The following is a 21,558-nucleotide window of genomic DNA, read 5'->3' as shown; positions in this document are numbered from 1 at the left end:
GAAGTGTGCGAATGAGCACTGCAGGCCCAACATCTCAGCAATCTTGATCCTTTTTTCCCCTTGTGGCGCTTTTCACAAGCGGGGCCAGCTAATCGCTTACACTGATAGCAGCGGTTCTGTATGAGGTCCCGGTTCTTGTAGAAATAGGCTCGGGGGGGTGGTGGAGGCTGTGGTGGAGGCTGCGCCCCAGCTTCACTCCCTCCCTCTTCCCCCTGGTTTCGTGTAGCATGCTGGGGAAGTAGGTTTAAGCACACTGTTTGTGCAGATGAGTGCCGGCGCGGGCACACCCTCCGCGCGCCTGTTCCCATGGGAACGGCAGTGATAGCGAACAGCTTGTTTTTGTGTGTTTCTTGGCAATGCTGCCACTGCTGGAACACTGACAGGCACCGGGGAGGTCTGATACGCGAGCAACGTTGCCAGGTAGACTTTATGTGCAAAAGAACGTTTCTTTGACTTTCTCCTCTGTGTTGTTTCACCCACGCTGAGTTATTTGCCCGAACAGCTTCAGTGGAATTCACCAACATCTGTGGGCGATGTTGATCAAATGGGAGCTCATGTTTCGGCGCTCGCTACATGCCACAAGCTGACAGGCTGAACTTGTTCTTGAGGGTTCACAATTCCCAGGCGGATCAAGAGATCTGTTTGAGTCAAATGACTTCAGGTTAGCGTTACACGTCTCCACACGCTCGGCCGACAGACGGGTTTGACCTTTTGCGTGTCTCCGAGGGAATTCCACACTACATAAACAGGAAAATAAGCTTGCTAAAATCTCCCCTTCCCATAAAAATTCCAAATGATAACATCACTCCACGGGTTAGCGGACTTCATTAGCATACCTGTAATTGTAAACCTCTCGTTCTTGACTAAAAAAGGGTGAGGGGCAGTGAAGTATTTCAACTTATTTGCGTTTGCACTGGATCGGCTCGTGGAGTTTGTGATGACGAGTGATGTGTGGCAAACACAAAGGAGAGAAAGATGCATGAAGGCATTGGCACGTTCTTTTAAAAAAGGAGTCGATCTGAGACTGTGAGAAAAACCCAAATATGCTCCTGCTGCTTTATAAAATAAAAAAAAGAAAACATAGAAAAGATTAATGTTGAACAAACAAAATCAATCGCCATCTGTGTCCAGGGACAGAGGTCAGACTTACCCCGCTGCTTCTCATACATCAAAGAGAACCTAGACTTTTTTTTTTTTATATATATATATTTTTTTTTCATAAATATAAGACACACACAGAGCAAGGGGAGCTTGAACTGAAATTAAGTTGTACGTTTATTGGGCAAACGACTACCTCACTTTATGGTGTTTGGATTCCTAAATGAAAACATGCAGCAGGAAAACCTACACCGGGGCTTCTTGCTGAGAGAGCGAGCCGCATGGAGAGCAAATGCCTCTCCTCGTCTCCTCCTCTCCCCCTCTCCCCCTCTCCCCTCTCCTCCCCTCTCCCCTCTCCCCCTCTCCCCTCTCCTCCTCTCCCCCTCTCCTGCCGCCCTCTCGCCTGGGACGGCGGGGTAATTACATCATTTGGAGATGGAATGAAAGCACTTTACAAGCGAAAGTAAGTGAAATGCTTTATTGCACGCGGAATTGCCAATTAAAAAGCAACACCTGGAACCCAGAGGCTCAGCTAAAACAGCCCTCTACCCCGTGGCAGTCCTGAAACCAGTCGGTCCCCCTCTGCCCCACAGAGGCCCCTAGAGAATGTTTTTCTTTCCATCATTCCATTTATTCCCCCCCCCCTTTTCACCCCGTCTTTATTTGTGAAAAGTTGCCGACAATGCACCTTCACATTGGCTTACATAGCCCATAAGTCACCGGAGCCTGACGTGCTTTTAAACGTATTAATAAAGCCCATTTCCTAGGTAGAGCATATGGCACGGCAGCAATGTAAACCTGCTCAGGGCACGCTGCTGAAAAAGAAAACAGTAATGATTCTCTCCAGCACCCAGTCTACACTACAGTGGGTGCCCCTCATCCAACACACACACACACACACACATTTAGTAATCCAGACCTGTCCAGTCCCAGATGTGTTCTACGCTCAGACCTGTTTTCCCCCAGAAACAGACCAAACTGAACAAACAAAAAGGCAGAGAGAAGAACGACGTCTTTCATTTTCTTACACCGTTTCCTACAGAGCACCAACTGACCACTATCAATGGTTTACAATGGCCGCTTGTCTTATACTGTAATACCATGTTACAGTCTCTCTGGGTGATTAACTCTAGTTCAACGCTTCTAGGGGACAAAGAGTCTCCAGCCATGCTAACGGCTCTGAGAGGCTGTGCTAAATGCTTGTGGTGAGCATGATGGTATAATTATTACCATGTCCTGACTTCATGTAGCACGTTAGCATGTACAAAGGTTTTTCATTTTTTTGTCAGTTGTTAGGAAAACTTGATATTAGTTATTATAAAAACTTGGTAATGAGTAGGGGCGTAAGAAAAAAAATCGATACACTTGAGTATCGCGATATTTTAATTAGCAATACTATATTGATTTTCAAAAACGCAATATTGATTTTTTTTTGTTTTAGTTTACGTGCAAAAATATTCATGTAAGACAGTGGTTCACGTTGATGTTGTGTTTAACCCCCCTACCACTAGATGGCTATGCTGAGACCCACCACTAGTGTCCTTGCCTAACAGTGCCTAGCAGAGCCTGACTTTTTGCTAGAAGCTAACAATGTAGCTATGGCTGAACTTTGGCCTACTTTAGCATATCAAAATTAGCTCACTAAGAACCTGTCAACCACAATCCTGAACTGGCAGTTTGATTTTCTGTGTACTGAATTGTTTACCTAAAGTAAACTTCTTTGATTTTTATGAACATTGTGTCTTTTTTTAAATATTAGTTTTTCTAAAATTATACTTAAAAATCCCAATATATCGCATTATGCACAGTATCGAAATATATTGCAATATATTGAATCATGACCCATGTATCGTGATATGTATCGTATCGCCAGATTCTTGCCAATACACAACCCCTAGTAATGAGTTGTAAAGACTTAGCATAGTTGTTAGGAAAATTTTATATTAGTTTGTATAAAAACTTGGGATTTGGTTATCGTTACGTTGGCAGCACAATCCAGAAAGAGAAAACTCAAAATAATTCATGCAACTAGTTCAATTGTTATATTAAGTTGATACGACTGAGCACTTTTTACAGTGTATTTGGTCATAAACCAAAATGAAATAGATAAGTAAATAATCACAGAATGAAATAATAACAAATTGATGATGATAGATGGAAAGTTAAAGGATCATGAAGGGATACAATTCATTCTGAAGGAAACATGAATGTCTGTAGCACATTTCATGGCGATCCATTCAATAGTTGATGTAGTTTCACACACAAAAAAATCCCCACAAATGTCAAACTCATGGTTCTGATGGGAACCATAAATGCGTGTACAAAGATTTTTTTTTGTCAATCCATCTTGCATAGCTATTTTTTTTTTTTTGGATAACTAAACATTTCGACCTGCTGGTGGTGCTAGAAGAAAAGTCATGTGATCACCAAAGTCATTATGAATTCATCTTCTGTGGACCATGAATGTCCGCACGAGATGTCGTGGAAATCCATCCCTAAGGTGATATTTTCGTCTGGACACAAGTGGTGGACAGAGCAACCGACCCACATCGCCATCCCAAGAGCCGTGTTGTTAGCAAGGCTAAAAATGTACTACCTGAACTACAAGTCTGTCAATCAAAGTAAAAATGTTTGGTTACGCTTTACTTGAAGGTATCTACATACCGTGTCATAAACATTATAAACAAGTCATAAACGTTTATGACATAACGTTTCTTTTAGTAAGTGTCATTCTGTTTTTGTCATGACAAGTTAGGGTTACGGTTAGGGTTCATGTGTCATGACAGTGTCATGTCACTCTTATGTTGATACCTTCAAGTAAAGTGTTACCAAATGTTTTATTTCTTTTTCAAATCTCCTTTCTCTGTCCCCTGACTTTGTCCTGGTCCTTTGCCTAAACAGTAGCTGACTGACATGTTTGCCACACCCCTGCTGGAGTTCCCACTCTGCCCCGACCACAAACTGTCACACCCGCAGAAAAGATTAACATCAGCCCACACTGCCATGACGACATCGGTGACAATGATGCTGACAGGCAATACCATGGCGACAGTAGTCATAGGCACACATTTGCGGTGTCAGTTAGGAGTCCTTATTTACTTTGCTAATGTCTTTACCAGTGGCGCTCACTTATTACTTCTGAGCCTGACTGACATAGTCTTATGGAAAATAAATTGGCAGAACCACACTGGATGCATGGCATATTACTCATGATTCTGGTTTGGTCCCTGAGGAGAGACATGAAAGGAGATGGATACCCGATGATAAGACCTATTGTCATGAATGAGAATGATGGGATGAGTAAAACCCCTGAATAGGGCTCGTAGCCCCTTTGTAGCTGCAGTCAAAGTCAATGCCTCTTGCATATGCAGGGCTGGCAGCCAAGGATAATGTGCCTCTCATGTCCAAATAATGGCTGCTGTGCTTTGCACATCCTTATAAGATCCTGGCTACACAGTTTACCAACTCCAGTATTATCACTTGTTAAGCCTGCATTGATTTCAGGGGCGTCACGTTTCCTTTTTCATTAAATACTGCTGGGGGAAGAAGGGAGCTCTTTCATGCGTGGTTTACGTAAGTATTTGTACAGTGACTGGTTATGGGCAATTCCTGGGCTTGGCTTTATAATTGTGGGAAGAGAGGTCTCAGCTGGAATACAAGAACTGAAAGGGGAGCTTATCTTTTGATGAGCCCTGTGAAGACTCTATTGCCTAAAACCTTCTGGATGACAAATAAGCAGCTGGAGCTAGAATCCGAGTACCCTGCAGTCTAGCTTCAAGTCAGTGTTAGCATGCTCACTATACCATATTTTGGTCATGCATTAGCAGGTGGGTGAATGAATGGGATTTTGAGTGCTTAGTGAAACCAGGATAACCCATATTAACATAAAGCAATTGAGGTCTGCACAATCCTTAAAGGGTAACAGTTGGTTTTTTTTCAACCTGGACCTTATTTTACTATGTTTTTGTGCTTACGTGACTAATGGGAACAACATTCTTTGAAATTGGTCCGGTATTAAGCAATGTTAATGGACAATTGCGCACCTTCAATTTACATCCACAAAAAGTGCTCGTTTTGCCACTGACAGGCTCAGATTATTACTCTGTCTGGCAACATTATGGAAAGGATCCCTACAGATGTCAACCTTTTTGTTAAAGCGTAAGATCCTTCTCATTTAACATAAAAACATCCTCGGTATCGCTATCGCCAAACCCACCAGACTCCATTTAAATAAACAGTAATTCTATCATTGTAAAAAAAAAAAAAACTTAATTCAAAGTTAACAAAAACTAAATAAAACTATCAAAAGCCGTCTTGATTCGTCTTTCCACTGTTCCAACAATCACCACTCTGGGTTGGTTGAAATAAACACACACATTCCCCCCTTCACATGGGAAAATATGCTGGCTCTATACATGCTTAAAGTATTGTTTTTTTAAATGGAGTCTTTAGCGATGGCAATTTCAGGGCCGTTTCTGGTTAAACTACATTTTTCTTATTCTTTGACAAAAAATTTCTATCTGAGCCAGTCAGTGGCAAAAACTGAACTTTTAGTACGTCCACTAAAAATTGACGATGCACATTTGCCCAATAGGGTTACATTGCAGCCGGTTACAGCGTTCATGTTCAATACTGAACATGATTTTTGTTCACAGTAGACATCAATGCATGGGGAAATGGGGTCCATGTTGAAAATACCGAAATTACCCTTTAAGAGGGAAACAGTAAACGCAAAGCATAACGTAATGCTAAAGTTATCAGAGAATACAGATCTGAACTCACAGGAAACTTTACATCAAAAGGATGGAAACAAAAGGATGCGGTTACTTGTGGTAGCCTGCCATAATCCCTCTGAAGTCCTCTTTAACTGCAGCTTAATCTTCCATATGCGACCTTCTCTTATCAGAAGAGAAAAAGAAACGGAGGTGACCCGAGGCCGTAATGTTTCGATACATTACCCCTGCGCTCGGAGCATGCCTGGCACTAATGCCCCACCTGTAGCACCGCATCGTGTGCCAGCACGTCTGACTCAGGAGTAATATCCATTTTGACTTGCTGAAATATTCATTGGCACACCTTGGGTGCACCAGAGGAGGTGTATAGTGTGTCAAATAAGGATATGGCAGCAGTGTTCGTGGAAATGCAGGCTATCGCAGTGAATCACTGTAAACCTGAGCCTCCAACATGTTATCTGGCAAAATGAAGAAAACGGAGACTGATTTGTTCAAGCTGCATATTTAGAAAACTACTTTTTTACAGCACTTGTGATTCAAGGGTTAATTTGATGGTTCATACAGATACACACACATAGGTACTGGATTCACTATGAGGCCTCTGTTACTTGTTAGAGAGATGGTGAGCAGCCCTTAACTCCAACTGGGTTCTACTGCACTCATTATTTTCGCTTATCCCCAGCATGGATCTTCTTTTCTTTTTCAAATTCAAACTAGCTAACGAGCTAAGGATCGCATGTGTCTGTGTGGATGCACTTATATATGTTCGCATGTGGAGGTTTGTGAACACGTTCACGTTGCCATTATGTATGCACATACGTAGAACTGTACTGTATGATGGGAGAAATTCCTACACATTGGACCTTTAAAGGAGAATTCCGGTCGATTTCAACACGTAGCTATGTTGTTTGTTGTCACGCAGTGCTGTCAGTAGCGAGAAAAACGAGTTATGCTACTGCTAGCTTTCACACCCAGGCGGCTCAAATGGGGCAATGTCATTACAAGTGTCTTGCCATGTGAACTGATTCCTTCCGAGTGAGCACAGTGACTCTGACTGCAGTAGATGTGAAAGAAATGCATGAAAGTTGTGCTAATTCATACCTCTGTATCTATAGGGACCGTCTACAAACTACAACACCGAAAAGAGATAAAACAAAAATATGTATTAATTTAATGATTAAATAAGGTAGTGTCTCCAAACTTACCTCAAGTATAACTTGTCTACTGCTAATACTAAGCATATGCCTATTTTTGAAAATATTTTATCTCTTTTTGGTGTTGTAGTTTGTAGACGGTCCCTAAGAACTCGTCTTGATGTCTCACCACCGGAACACCGAAACTAAACAGAGGTATGAATTAGCACAACTTTTATGCATTTCTTTCACATCTACTGGAGCCATATTCACCGTGTTCACTCGGAAGGAATCAGTTCACATGGCAAGGCACTTGTAATGACATCTTGATCATGTTAAGAGGCTAAAAACCTGCCCCGTTTCAGTTGTAAAACCCTAAAGTAATTTGGTGAGAACTAGCGAGCGTGAAGTTATGGCTGAAAGTAATGGACACATGGTTAAAATAATCAGGTAAAAGCATAGACTATGAAAATAGAAGCTGTAGCAGCAGTGACGTCTCCCATTGGTTTGTTGAGTAGCGTTTTGAAGCCCCGAATTTAGCTGACACCATCTTGGTTTTTTGAAACCGGATGTGACGATTTTTGGACAAGTGGGCGGAGCTGGGGATGCTAACGCAGCCAAGCCAGTGTTGTTTATGGTTGCAATGGCACTGCGCTAAGCTAAACGCTAAAGAGAAAAGTTGTTATTTTAAACCTTTCTAAAGCGAGTCATCCGGCGGAGTTTTACTGGCATGTAAACGCAGATCTCTGCGTACTGCCGCCATTTATCTGTGTGTACGACATTACAGAAAATTGGCAAACTTTCCCGCAAGTTACCAGCAAACGCTAGCTAGCTAGCTTCGGTTGGCAATGCGCTACAGAACGCTAAACAAGACATTTCTAGGCGACCATAATGTTAGTAATTGAATTTGATGAAGTGAAAAGACCTCGTCAACACCCCAAAACAATTTTTTTATGTACACAGGGCCTTGGTTAGCATCGCTAAGCCTCTATCATAATTGACAGGTTAGGGTGTAGCCACGGCCAAAAAAATCCTCTGCTTTATTGTCAATTTAAAAATAAATGGGACCATAATTTACAAAATGACCATCATGCTGTATTGAAAAAGACTTGAAAGTTTTTTTTAAAGACTTCTAAACAAGACGACTTCTTTTTGCAGCCAGTGTCTCTGCGTAAAAGTCCTGGATAAACCAAACCCACCTAAACATTGACAACTCCATTATATGAAAAAATATTTTTAACAATATATTTTATGAACAGAACAGATAGAATGGATGTGTACATGCATGTCTATGGCTGTATGTGTATTATCTTGGAGGTTTGTGTAGTGACATTATTGGCTTGATTATTGATAAGGGAGGCGTGTTGAGAAACTATCAAACTAAAACATTTCAAAATAGTTTTGATTTTCAATTAATAGTTTTTAAATTTTCCTCTAAATTCTTGATTGCATTGTCTCACAGTCTGAGTCGTCACTGTGCCGTCTAGAAACTACTCGCCAACCACCTGGTGTGTCCTGCCCAAATGTTTGTCTCTTTCTTCATTTGTTCAGCTGTCTTGTCGTCTTTGCAGACTCTCCTTAAAACACACAGAGACAGCACAAAGAGTAGACGGAGCGCACAGTGTGTAAGGCGAAAGGGAAATCTCAACAACGCGCTCAGCAGGTCGTGTGATTGAGCGAAAATCACAAAGGCAGAGTGAAATTCTTGCCTTCAGAGTGTCGGTTCAGAAATGCAGGACGATTTACATGTGAGAAAAACAACTTTACAGGAAACTTCACCTTCATGTGGCGTACTCTCTACTTCATAACCAAAGCGACGCTCTGTATGCACACCGCAACACTCCAAACAGAACCAGACAAGAAGAGGGGGGGGGGGAAGGAGCTTTGAACATCTGGCTGTGGATGAGTATCGTTTTTACAGAGTGAGCGAGTTGCACTGAAGTGCAGCTAGAGGTTTGAGATATTTCAAGACAAAGGTCATCCGCTAAACGAGTCCCTCTCTCGTATCCTCTAGTGTCTGTAAACATTCAAAACCGGCAGAGACAGCTAAGGTTGATGTTCTGTAAACACATCCTGGGATCGTAAGAAAAATGGCATACCATCCACTTTTTTTTTTTTTTTCTTCACGTTGTTGTAAAGTGAAGCTCACGTCTCCTAAAGATTCCACATTGTCTCACCGTGTCCGCACACACACATCACATGCATACCTGGCCCGGAGTGGGAACGGTGCTGCGAACCGAAGCCAAACCCTGGCATCTCGTTCCTAAAACACGCAGCGTATGGGCGAGTTAAATGCAGTGTTCTCATGGCATGCATTACACAGTAGTTTGAGTGATGGGACGCTTATAGCCGCTTAAATGGGATTCTTAGGTCAGCTTTTCCTCCTTCAAACATTGTTTTGCCATTTGGCTGCGTGCCTGCGGTCCGATATGCTCTGTGTTCCATGTTTTCACGGCTCGATAGACAGACGATCTCGCCCCCCCCCACCTACACCCACCCTGGGCTTGGCACCACCAGCTGTTGAATGCATCAGGCCCCAAAATGGCTCCTCAGCTGCTGCTGTGGCACACGGAGAAAAAGCCTGACAGACTGAGCAGCTGCTGGGCTGAAACAGAGCAAGGTCACTCTCTGAATGAAATTCACCGCTACTACCTGCTGAAAACACTTACCGCCGTTATTAGATCATTCCAGCTCAGGCGTGTTACATTGCTGTTATCTGGGCAGGCATTTGTGCGCGTGCATTCACACTTGACTGTCGGTCCTCAGACGGTATGGCGAAAACGTAAGAGGTCCGGTATGCTCGCCGCGGCCGACCTGTCGCGCGCAAATGGGACGTCATGGAATCGCCGTAACTGTTTATACTTGCGCGTGGTGGTCGCGACGCTAGTTGCAGTCCGGAACAGAGGGGTCGCTAATGAGGAAAGGCTACCGACATTGCCATTTCTACGGACTAGAAGAAAAAGGTAAACAACAGCAGAACTGGCAGCAGCATTGACATCAAATCTACTTCGTCGGATCGAGCCTTTCATTCACCATAAAAGAGCTCATCTTAACCCAGTAAGTTTACGAGAGAGACTTGCAGTCACTCTGAGAGTCCTGGCATCCGGTTGCCCTCGAACTCGTCCATGCTTCCCGTTTCCGCTTTGTCGCGCACCGCTGAAAAAAATAAGAGTGGTGCGCCAGCGAGATCTATGTCATTTTTACGTCACATTGGTGCACGACAGGTTGGCTGCGGCGACTGTAAAAAGGCCTTAAGTCTGCCCGTTCATTCTGAATGGGGGTAGGTCGTCTAGGCTAGGGCTGCACGATCAATCGTTTTTTAAAATCGTCATCACGATATCAACTGACGTAATAAACGCATCGCGAAACACTACGACGAAATACTTTTTTAAGGTACAATGGTTGACAGTATCAGTAAAAAAAAACTAGAAAATGTAACTATCATTCTTTTTTCAATGGTGCCTTTTGTGTTCACTTTAATGTGTAATTTGTTCAATAAAAGAATGTTTAAATTTTTTTTATTCAACATCGTATTTGTATTTTAGTAGAATACTGAAAGCAGCAGAAAGGCAGAACTCAGGAGCCCTACACTTGAGTATCTGTGTATTTAATATTCAACAACGTTACTGCATATTGCATATTTTACTCATATCTGTGGCGGAGGCGGGGGGGAGCGGCCTGCGGCGAAAAGTTGCTGCAAAAACTCACTTTCTCCAAAGAAATAAAGCTGCCTTCAAGTGCAGTCTGAAATGTCGAGAACTGTAAACGATCTGATGGAAAACAATAATTGTAAAAATACAAAGTCTACTTGTGCTACATTGGGGGAACAGATAACAACAGGACGTCACACAACTTCAGTATCACTCCCACCGGCACCACACTGCGGCGAATCACCGGATCGAATTTTCCGGTATGAACGTGCCCTAATTGAAAAATGTCCAAAAAGGCAGAAGGATTCATCATCACAAATTTCACATTTTCAGACTATTCTCTGACTACTCAATATCAATACGCTTTCAGCTCGTAAAGCAGCTCCGTTTTGTAATAGGATTAGCATCATTTGTAATCAGATTAATGTAATTATGCCACATGGAATTTGTCACTCTCCAATGTTGTTCACTGCAGTGGCAGTGCAGAGATAAAGAGCGGGCAGCTGATTTACTGTTACTGTTCACACAGTGGACGCTGCCCCCTTGGCCACGGCCACCCCACCGCTCCCATGTTAGGGCTTTAGAGACGGCTGTCACTAATAAACCAATCAATGGTGTCAAGTTCACGGAACATGTGGCATGGAGCGATTTGATGTTCGCCGAACTCCCCAGAGGGTGAGGAGTCAGATTCAGTTTACTCAGTTGGTGGATAGCTTAGTGACCCAACCCGAGGGTATAGGTTCTGCAGCTGCCAGGGGGTACTGGAATTGAAAAAATTGAAATTGTGATTTGATTAAAAAAAAGTATTTAAGGGAAAAATAAACATCTGGATATGATTACAAATTGGTGTCATGTGATCTTTGGTATATTTATTGTCATAATAGCCTGTAAAACCTGCTACATTAGGCTGACCACACAGGATACACCTCCTACTGACCCCGAGTCAGTTGTAGCACCCTAAAGTCATATGTTGCTACAGAGATTCTATGAAAACTAGCAAGCGTGAAGATATGGCTGAAAGTAATGGACACATGGTTAAAATAATCAGGTAAAAGCATAGACTGTGAAAATAGCAGATGTAGCAGCAGTGACGTCTCCCATTGGGTTTGTTGACTAGCGTTTTGAAGCCCTAAATTTAGCCGTCACCATCTTGGTTTTTTGAAACCGGACGTGACGGTTTTTGGACGAGAGGGCGGAGCTGGGGACGATGACGTAACCAAGCCAGTGTTGTTTATGGTTGCAATGGCATTGCGCTAAGCTAAACGCTATTTTCACCCTTCTAAAGCGAGTCATCCGGCGGAGTTTTACCGGCGTGTAAACGCAGATCTCTGCGAACTGCCGCCATTTATCTGCGTGTATGAAATTACAGAAAATTGGCAAACTTTCCCGCAAGTTACCAGCAAAAGCTAGCTAGCTAGCTTTGGTTGGTAATGCGCTACACAACGCTAAACAAGACATTTCTAGGCGACCATAATGCTAGTAATTCAATTTGATGTGAATCAAATGATGTGAATGAAATTGAAAAGACACAGTGAGAGAGTCATGAAAACCTCGTCAACACCCCAAAACAAATTCACAGTTGTTTTAATGTACACAGGGCCTTGGTTAGCATCGCTAAGCCTCTATCATAATTGACAGGTTAGGGTGTATCCACGCCCTAAAACATCCTCTGCTTTATTGTCAATTTAAAAATAAATGGGACCATAATTTACAAAATGACCATCATGCTGTATTGAAAAAGACTTGAAAGTAGAGCTTTTTTTTTAAAGACTTCTAAACAAGATGACTTATTTTTGCAGCCAGTGTCTCTGCATACAAGTCCTGGATAAACCAAACCCACCTAAGCATTGACAACTCCATTATATGAAAAAATGATTTTAACAACATATTTTATGTAGTGTTACTTAAAGTGCTCATATTATCCTTTATGGCATTTTCCCTTTCCTTTATTGTGTTATATATCTTTTTGTGCATGTAATAGGCTTCCAAAGTGAAAAAGCCCAAAGTCCATCCCAAAGGGACTTAACCATCTCCAACAGAAAACACTGTTGACAAACTGCTCCAAACAGATCTATTGTAGCCTTTACTTCCTTGACGAACATTATGAATATTATTATGCTCGGCTAGCTGCTAGCGTGGCACAAAGGGTGAAAAGAGGAGCTGCAGCTATGTGCAGTACAACAAAATATGGTGTTTTTTGAAAATTAAACCATGTAAACCTATTCTGGTACAACCTCTCAATACAATTATGAACCTGAAAATGGGCATAATATGAGCACTTTAACAAAAAACATGAAAATGAACAACAGAGAGGATGCGGTACATCAGACAAAGATGGTTGGGAACCACTGAATCAACTGAACTGGTCATCAATATAGCACATACAGCTTTAGACTGACTGACCCACTTATTAAGGAACACTAAGTAGTCCTCCTTCGGAAAGGCCTAATCCTTGGCAAGTCTGTTTGATTGACTCCAACAACCCCTTCCCACCCACCCACTCCATCCCGCCAGTGCTAAAAGGGTGTTTCCTGACAAGTGAGGTCGTTTTACATTTATGCGTTTAAGGGTTTAAGGCCAAGGCTTAGGTTCAAAATTTATTGGCTATTGTATAATGTTTCACGCAGGAGTCTGGGCGACTTTGCCTTGTGTTTAGCCGCCGGGCCCACACTCAGGAAAAGCCGATGTATTTTGATAGCAGTGAGAATTGAAGCTGTCAAAGACTCAGCCTGAGGGAAGCTCACCTTTTAGCATTTCTGACTCATTACGTAAACCTCTGTCACACAACAAAAGCAGCTCTGTGAGGTTCTCGGCACTGTAATTAACTCTGACTTTGCCTTGGCACATTATTTTTTTTTTTTTACATGAACTCCAAGGTTGCAATTTACAGAATATTAACCTCTATGGCGCACAGTGCTAATTAATGCTTATGTGTAAGATGTATGCCTTCAGAACATGTATGCACAACACGCCATCCTGTGAGGTTGGAAAAAGCCCAACAAGGAAAATGGGTGAAAGTTATTGCAATAACTTTCTTGTAAGAGCAAGAGCAGCTTAAAGGCAGCAAATTGCAATTTTCTACTTTAAAGATATTTATTAGAAACTATTGATTTGGCAGCAAGGACAAGTACCAGCATGGGCGGTAAATAACCCACTTGTGTGAATGACTGTATTGTCAATGTACAGCCGCAGCCGCTCTCAGCAATGACTGAAGTCTCTGAATTCTCTGCGCCGATCCACTGGTCACTGAACCCGCTCATTGTTGACAAAGATCTGTGCTGAAATTAAGTGGTTTTTTATTTTTTTTATCGTTGCCTTGAACTTATTCAGCAGGTTCACGTCCGCTCGGATAAGAATTTCTTTCTGCTTTTTTATTTTTTTTTATCTGTGCTCCTATCTTCTATACAGTATTTCCTTTCAGTTTGACTCCTGACAACTTATCCCCCCTTTGTTCCCATCACTCTCCTCCGTCTTACTCGCACCGAACGCTCATCAGGGGAACTATGAGAAAGTGCCCTGCAGGTTTTCCTGTCCACACATTCTCGCAATAAACCTTGAATGTCGGTGTTAAAAGTTGAAGCCAAACATCCACCCAAGCAACACACTGACAAGACTCCGACTCGCACGCTCAGCACGCACAAAGCATATAACCCCTAACCGAGCATGACGCACTAATGAGTCATGTGACTGGCCATGTGTGTGTCAACCACACAGATGTCGAGTCAGGAAAAACCTCTTGTTAAAGTCGCTTGAAGTATGGATTCAAATTACGCCTTAACTCTCCCCTATCTTCGCATCTAGACAAACAGGAAATCGGCTTTCTGCGGTTCCAGGAATGTGAAACGAAGCCAAGCTGATCTGTAATTTTGTATATTGCAGGGCTGCATTAGGCTCTCCGCAAGCTGCCTATTTTGGTTTCTGTAGGCCTTTCGCTTCGCTTTTCAAGCCCCCTTGTTTCATCTTTCCGCTCACTTTTTTCTTGCTCATTCCCTTGCATTATTATCACGCTTCACCGTCTCGTAGTGTCGTCCCAACTTGTGTGGCGCGTTTTACACTTTTGCACTCGGATAAACAATTTACAAACCTCTGATCTGTCAGCCACACACACACACACACACACACACACAGGAGCAAATTACATGGTCTGGGTGTGCGAGCTCCTGCGAAAGCAGCAATTATTGTACAAATTTGAAATCGTAAACACAATTATGCAAATGTCTTGATTTGGATCTGTTTTCGAAACGGCACAAAGTTGAAGGGCGACAGCTCTACTGTGCAGGGCGTCCTTGTTGACGCACTTCAGTTGAGCAAAGTCATGTAGTGTGATAGCCTTCGGGCAATTCACGATTCTTTAGCATTCAGTCTTTTTTCCCCAGCCAGTACAGTTTGAAAAGAAAAAGAAAATAGAAGGAAAAAAAAAGTTCTAGTGTGTTGGGTTTCCTTGGTGTAGATCAAACTTTTTTCGTGGCTGCTTATATGCTTTACGTAAGGGTTAATGCCCGACGAGGTCGGAGAGAGAGAGATGGGGGGAATGACATGCAGCAAAGGGCCGCAGGTCGGAGTCGAACCTCTTTATACGGGCGCCCGCTCCACCAACTGAGCTATCCGGGCGCCTCTGTGCTGCTTTCTAGTGCTACTGTTTGCTATCCCTGTTTTCTGGAGCGATTAGTGACGTTGAACGTGACACCAAAAGAAAAGGAAAAAGGAAGGCATATTTGTCTACTGGCAAAATCTATCGACAATTTTAATCGGGTTTTCCCGCATTTAAAAAGTCCAACGTGTAGGAATTTCTCCCATCTGGCGTTGTGATCTTATATCGCAATCAACTCTCTCCCGCGCCACGCAGATCAAAGTAGGTATTACAGCTACGGTAGCCTTCACGCTTCAAAAAGCCGGTCTCTTGCCCTTTTCAATAGAAGAAGAAGACTCCTGTTCCTGAAATTTGGATTTTGAATATGTGTGGTCCTCCATGTTTCCTTCTTCAAACTCGCAGGGGGCCGGGAAGCTACGATAACCATTAGCAGCATTAGCAGCACCTGTGAGTTTATCATGTGACAGCGAAAATGCGAAAGGCGGAGCAGTATGTCCTGTATGTACCTTACCGGCTAACGTATTTCAAGATGGCGCATGAATATGGAGTGTCTAACCCCAGTTCATGCGAATGCAAATGTAAAATTTCAAGCCAAAAGGGAATACTTGGAATTGATTGGTGGTTGTAAAATATTCATGAAAAAGGACACGTTTGTGAACGGGCAACACAGATTTTGATAATGAACAACTAAACACGTTACACACTGGACCTTTAAAAAAACCTACATACATACAGTATATTGGTAACGTTGGTGGTGAAGGGGTATTATTGTGGTAATCTGTCATTGTTGTGTCGTAACCTTTCATGCTATTCTGCACATACAAATAATGATACGATTAATTTATTGACCTACACTTATAGTACATTTCACTTAATGTGACATACTTTTCATTCCTTCTGATTAAAGACGGACATGCTGTATCATTAGGAAGACCATATTTTAATAAGGAGCCAATGGGGAAAAAAAGCACCAGATGGCTCAAATACTACAGCAATAAAAAACTAAAAAATCTTTAGCAGCGACCTTTCGAGTGAACTTTTCTAAGGGCGAGAGGACAACAGGCACGGAAACTCAACAGCGCTGAGCAACATCAAAGCCCAATTCTTCCAAATGCACCGAAAGTGAAACACTCTAAAAATACATTCTGAGCGAGACGTGTTTGATGCGACTTCAGACAGTTTTTACATTAGCAAAAATGATCCACGCTAAATATTCCCAAGGTAATATCTTAATCACACAACTTCACACACATCCCACAAGTCCAAAGTGAAAGCAGCGAAGAGACCTTGATTCTCTGCACTTTTCCCCCCCACTTTGAATAGACCTTCATATGAACATTATTATTAATTCATCAACCTGCCAGACTGTTTTTTTTTAACTTTAATACATTTAAAGATTGAGCTATCTTTGCCGGCAAGATTCTGAGTGATTAATGATTGAGGAGAGGTGAGAGCATCGGCTTGGTCCACGACACCGTCCCGTCCGGAGAGAGAAAACAAATCAAAAATCAAAACTATGAACCGATGGAAAGCCTGGTACAGAATTCCAAATGATGCAAACACTTTGTTGCTGTGTTTGGCTGAACATCAAAGTGCTAGATTCATAAGACAGTATCAGGAAAGGCAGAGGTGAGCGCAGCAGCATCGCTCAGGCCGCTGTGTAGAGTAGCAACCCTTTCTCTGTTCTGAACTCGACAAATAGGGACGCTTGGGCAGTGTCTCTCAGCGTCAGATAGCGACGCAAAAATCAACCTTTAGCATCTGAACGAGACGCACCGGGCACAGCAGCCCCCGGGCACAGCAGCCGCTCGAACCGCGGCGCCGTTAGATGACTAAGTAGTATTAAGAGCGACAACGGTAGCGAGTAGTTTGAAAGACCGAAAATCAGGAGGTTGGTTGGGGTGGGGGATGGGTCAAACAACACAGGACCTTTACCCAGGAAAACCGGGTGTGTACTGAACATTTTGTAACCCCACCCATGACCTTTTCCTAAACCCAACTGTCACTGAAACGTACATTTTGAAAAAAAAAATCCTAAACCCAACTGTCACTGAAACGTACATTTTGAAAAAAAAATCCTAAACCCAACTGTCACTGTAACGTACATTTTATAACCCCACCCACGATATTTTCCTAAATCTAGTCTCGCATTGCCAGACCTTCCTCCACGGCGCTGCGGAGGAGGGTCTGGCTAGTTCCCACAGCATTCCTGGATGGGAGTAAAATGTGCTCTGGTTTATTTCTTTAAACCAATCACAATGGTCATGGCTGGTGTTAAGTGCCGAACGGAGCAATTGTGCCTCTGCAAAATAGCCTATGGAAGGAACTTGTTTTGGAACGTGTGTACGTTCAAAAGTTGTTTTAATTGTGAAACAGAAAACTCAGACTGGACAGATAGTCTAGCTAGCTGTCTGGATTTACCCTGCAGAGATCAGAGGAGCAGTTAAAGGACAAATCCGGTGCAAAAAGAACATAGGGGTTAATAACACGCTAATTAGCTTATAACGCTAGTCGTCGAGGCACGGATAAAGTAAAAACAAATCGCTATTTCTATACCACTAACAAGGCTCAAAATAGCACCACACTTCAACGGTAGGATAATGAGGGTCCCTACATGTAAACCGAAGCATTAAGAACTTTGTAAGTGTACAGAGTTTATTAAAAAGATAGTTTAGAAAGACAATACCGTTCACGTATACAGGCGGGCGCCATCTTGGGAAAACAGTCATGAGTCGAACGACGAACGCCGTGCAACGTGAGCTGAACTGTCACTTGAAATCTCCCATGGTCCGCGGTTTCCCAATGGGTCGAGAGGAATTAAGTTTGTGGAATGTAATGTAATGTAATTACATGGAAATGCATGAATTGTATCGGTTTATTAAAATATATGCACAGCGTTCGTCGTTCAGCTGGTCGGACTGTCTTTTAACCATAGTCCTCATGAATCCACCGGACTTTAAAATTCCAACACAAAGAAAGCCGAAGGTGACGGAAATCCAGCGGAATTCCTGGCGGCACCGGAGCGATCCCGGAAATGAAACGTCGTGGATGTAGACTATCCTAAACCTAACCTGTCCCGTTCTTGTGCCGCGTGTCAGTTAAACGTACGTTTTCAAACGACGCCAAATCGCACCGACCCAGAGCATTAAAAAGATAAGCCAAGAGTCCTGATGTCAAAGGAGACTTTTTTTTTGTGTCAGTAACAAAATGCCAAAGGCACGTGACCAAGCTTTTTGACACGCTGGGAGTGAGAATGTGTGTAAAGTAGAGCATCTCTGTGGCTGGTTTGGTTCAGTGGGTAGAGCAGGCGCACGTACACTGAGAGGTTTATGCCTCGACACAGAGGTCCAGGGTTCGAGTCCGACCTGTGGCAGTTTTCTGCATGTCTTCCCCCCTCACTCACCTAGCTGTCCTGTCAAGAATTAAAGGTAAAGCCCAAAAAAAAAATCGTAAAAAAAAGTAGAGCATCTCTGACAATGCCACAGGATCAAATCTGGTTACACACAGCTCTGAGCTTATATCCTATCTGTGTGATGGTTGCTTTTGTCTGGCCTCAAAGGCTTCTGAGCTGTATAGTCACCTTAAACACAGGGAGAGAGACGGGAAAGCCTCAGAGATGAGGCAAAAGGGAGCGAGAGGTATCAACATACGCAAACAGCGAGCCAGAACCTTCGCGGATTATTCAGAAGGAACAGGCGCCGCAAGCTCAGCTTCTTTTGCTTTTCGGCTCTCGTTTCATCTGCACAAACTCACATGCAACGCACCAGCGGTGGGAGAAGAATTCAGACTCTTTACTTGAGTAAAAGTACCAATACCACGCTGCAAAAATAAAAGTATTCAATGCAGAGAAATCCTCACATTGTAGAAACTGGAAACGATCCAAACAGTTCTGTCAATCAACTAAGTGTTGTATTTATATTTTATAACCTGCATGTGTTTTGTGTGCACAAATCTTAATTTGTACAGTAACTAAAGCTGTCAGATGAATGTAGTGGAGTAAAAAGTACAATATTTCTCTCTGTAAATGTTGCGGAGTAGAAGTAGAAAGTGGTATAAGAAGAAAAGACTCAGAATAAGTACAAGTACCCCAAATTTGTACTTAAGTACAGTACTTGAGTAAATAGTACTTAGTAACATTCCACCACTACAACACAGAGGCCCTAGCACACGCACGCACGCACACACACACACACACACACACACACACCCGCAGCTAGCACACATCCCTCCACACTCGAACTACCAGACACGTTGTAGGCAGAAGATAAAACAAGACCTTTTGAAGGTTTTCTTGTAACAATCTTGTGAGAGATATTGGGGCCTCTGTGATGCGGTGGTCTTGTTTATGGTGTGTGTGTGTGTGAGACGCCTGGCCTTTTATCTCAGGTGATGTGATCCCTTCATCCTGCTCGGCCCCTATGTAACTAACTCTCCACCTGCTCTTTGATGTCTGCGCCTCTGTCGGTATGTAGCCGAGGAGCTGTCACTGCGCTGTCAGCAAAGAACACAGGAGGCCATGTTCCCAGATGTGTTTTGGGAGCCACCTGTAAAAAAAAAAAAAAAAAAACTTCACACAACGTGTACGCTTTCAGTAAATTCTAGGCCTGAACGTACTGCGATTTTTCTGACAGATAATGCGATTATGATTCGATTTGGTATAAAAAAAAAAAATAGTTCAATATTCCCTGTGTGACAGATACAACATGTTATGGAGCATTATAACATGGGACACCATCAAAACTGCTCTATATACTTATGCCAAGGATCAGAACATAGATATGAACAGCCAGCAATAAGTGTTTTTCTTTTAATAAGCATGGAAGATTGAACAAACAAAGAACATCTCTCACAAAAGCTAAAGTTATAATAATAATAAAAAACAATTATATCCGTACTTTCCTGTAAACTGAAATGTCTCTGATATGCCTCAGTTCAATAACAGCATCTACATATTGCACCTTCTACGATCATGTTAAATAAAGTAAAACAAAATAAAATCCACTGACAATAGGACATTTTAGCGAACAATCTGTGATATGTAACATTATTCCAGCATTTATCTTATGAAAAAAAACAGTAAATATAATAATAAAAAGAGGAATAAAAAATGTTAAACTAAATGTAACACCAAACATCCAACTAAATATTGCACGTTTGATTAATCGCGCTCCTCACGATTAAATCGCATTCTTTCAAATCTCGATTTCGATTTCCAAGCGGTCAATCGTTGATCCCTGGTAAATTCTACACCTTCATATATATTTTTTTGTTTATTTCATGACATTTTTACCAGCACACCTGAGGAGCAGCTTGTCAGTGGATTCGTATGAAATGTCCAAGAAGACGGCAAACTGAGCTAGTCATCGGGCAACAAGCAGAGACTCGTGCTGAGGTTGTTTTTTTTTTTTTTTACACAGAAAAACTCAATGTTTAGAAGTTTGAAAGTGCCAACAGGATAGAGTTGCAGTAATGTACAAGTCCAAACTGAAGACAATCTGTTCTCGTCTGTGACAAGGGACGATACCGTTTCACTGTACACAGTGCCAGAGACGTGTTGGAACTTGACAGTCCCCTGCTAGTCACAATTCACTTTAACTCCCTAACCTCTGCTTTAACTTCCCTTCACTGTGGTGCAAGATTTCTCAACTGTTGCTGGCCCTTGACCTTGTTTCTTTAGCTCTCACAATTCTCAGGCCCCTTAGCAATTAGAGAGTCGTCAGGTTGTCAAGCTAATTTTAGGCTTGCATGCTTTTCACTTCTTTTTTTTTTTAAAGAACTTGGACAAAGCTTGTCCTGTTGTGAAACATTTGGCAGAAGAGAAATGTGTGATATTTATGACTCATAGTTTTTTTTTTAGTTAGAGTACGTTCTCCATGTAACAGTTTGGTTCATTAGCTTCCCTATGAAACTCACAAAATGGCACACCTTTCTAACTAGACATAAACATTTTAATTCATACGCAATAAAATGCTCCCTTTCTTAGTTCAATACATTCAGGGATTTTGCTGCTAGAGCCTTACTTGGTCTGGTATGACCACTAGCGTACGGTGGCTAATGTTAGCTAACTTTAGATGGATGGTGTTGTGTAACTGACATTAGCGAGTTAGTTTACTGACATCGTGACCCTTCTCTACTTGCGCTCCTGCTACATTTTAGCATGTAACAACAATTCAATGATGTATCACAAAAGTAAAACAGGAAGTAAAGTCACATTACCTCACCAGGGTTGTTTCCGAAATCAGTCCTTACAGAGAGTGAAGTCTCTCTCCTTCCGGTAAAGCATCATGCGACCTTATTTCGGGGGGAAAAAATATGTACGATAGTGAACGGGGAGAGACAAATAATGTCTTAAT

The 21,558-nt window shown here is 42.4% G+C and overlaps 1 protein-coding gene across 1 annotated transcript in view; it reads right to left on the bottom strand.

Moving 5' to 3' along the window:
• The window catches only part of flrt2 (fibronectin leucine rich transmembrane protein 2), a 173,941-nt gene that overhangs the window by 63,801 nt on the left and 88,582 nt on the right, over positions 1 to 21,558 (bottom strand). Inside the window, exon 5 of the mRNA XM_039782463.1 lies at positions 19,642 to 19,749. The gene's annotated coding sequence lies outside the window, so the exon portion shown is untranslated. The remainder of the gene's footprint in view (positions 1 to 19,641; positions 19,750 to 21,558) is intronic.

Source organism: Perca fluviatilis, chromosome 18, assembly GCF_010015445.1.
Source record: "Perca fluviatilis chromosome 18, GENO_Pfluv_1.0, whole genome shotgun sequence".
In the NCBI taxonomy this organism is placed as follows: domain Eukaryota; kingdom Metazoa; phylum Chordata; class Actinopteri; order Perciformes; family Percidae; genus Perca; species Perca fluviatilis.
Note: the sequence above shows the minus strand (reverse complement) of the source record. Positions and strands in the feature narration are given on the sequence as shown.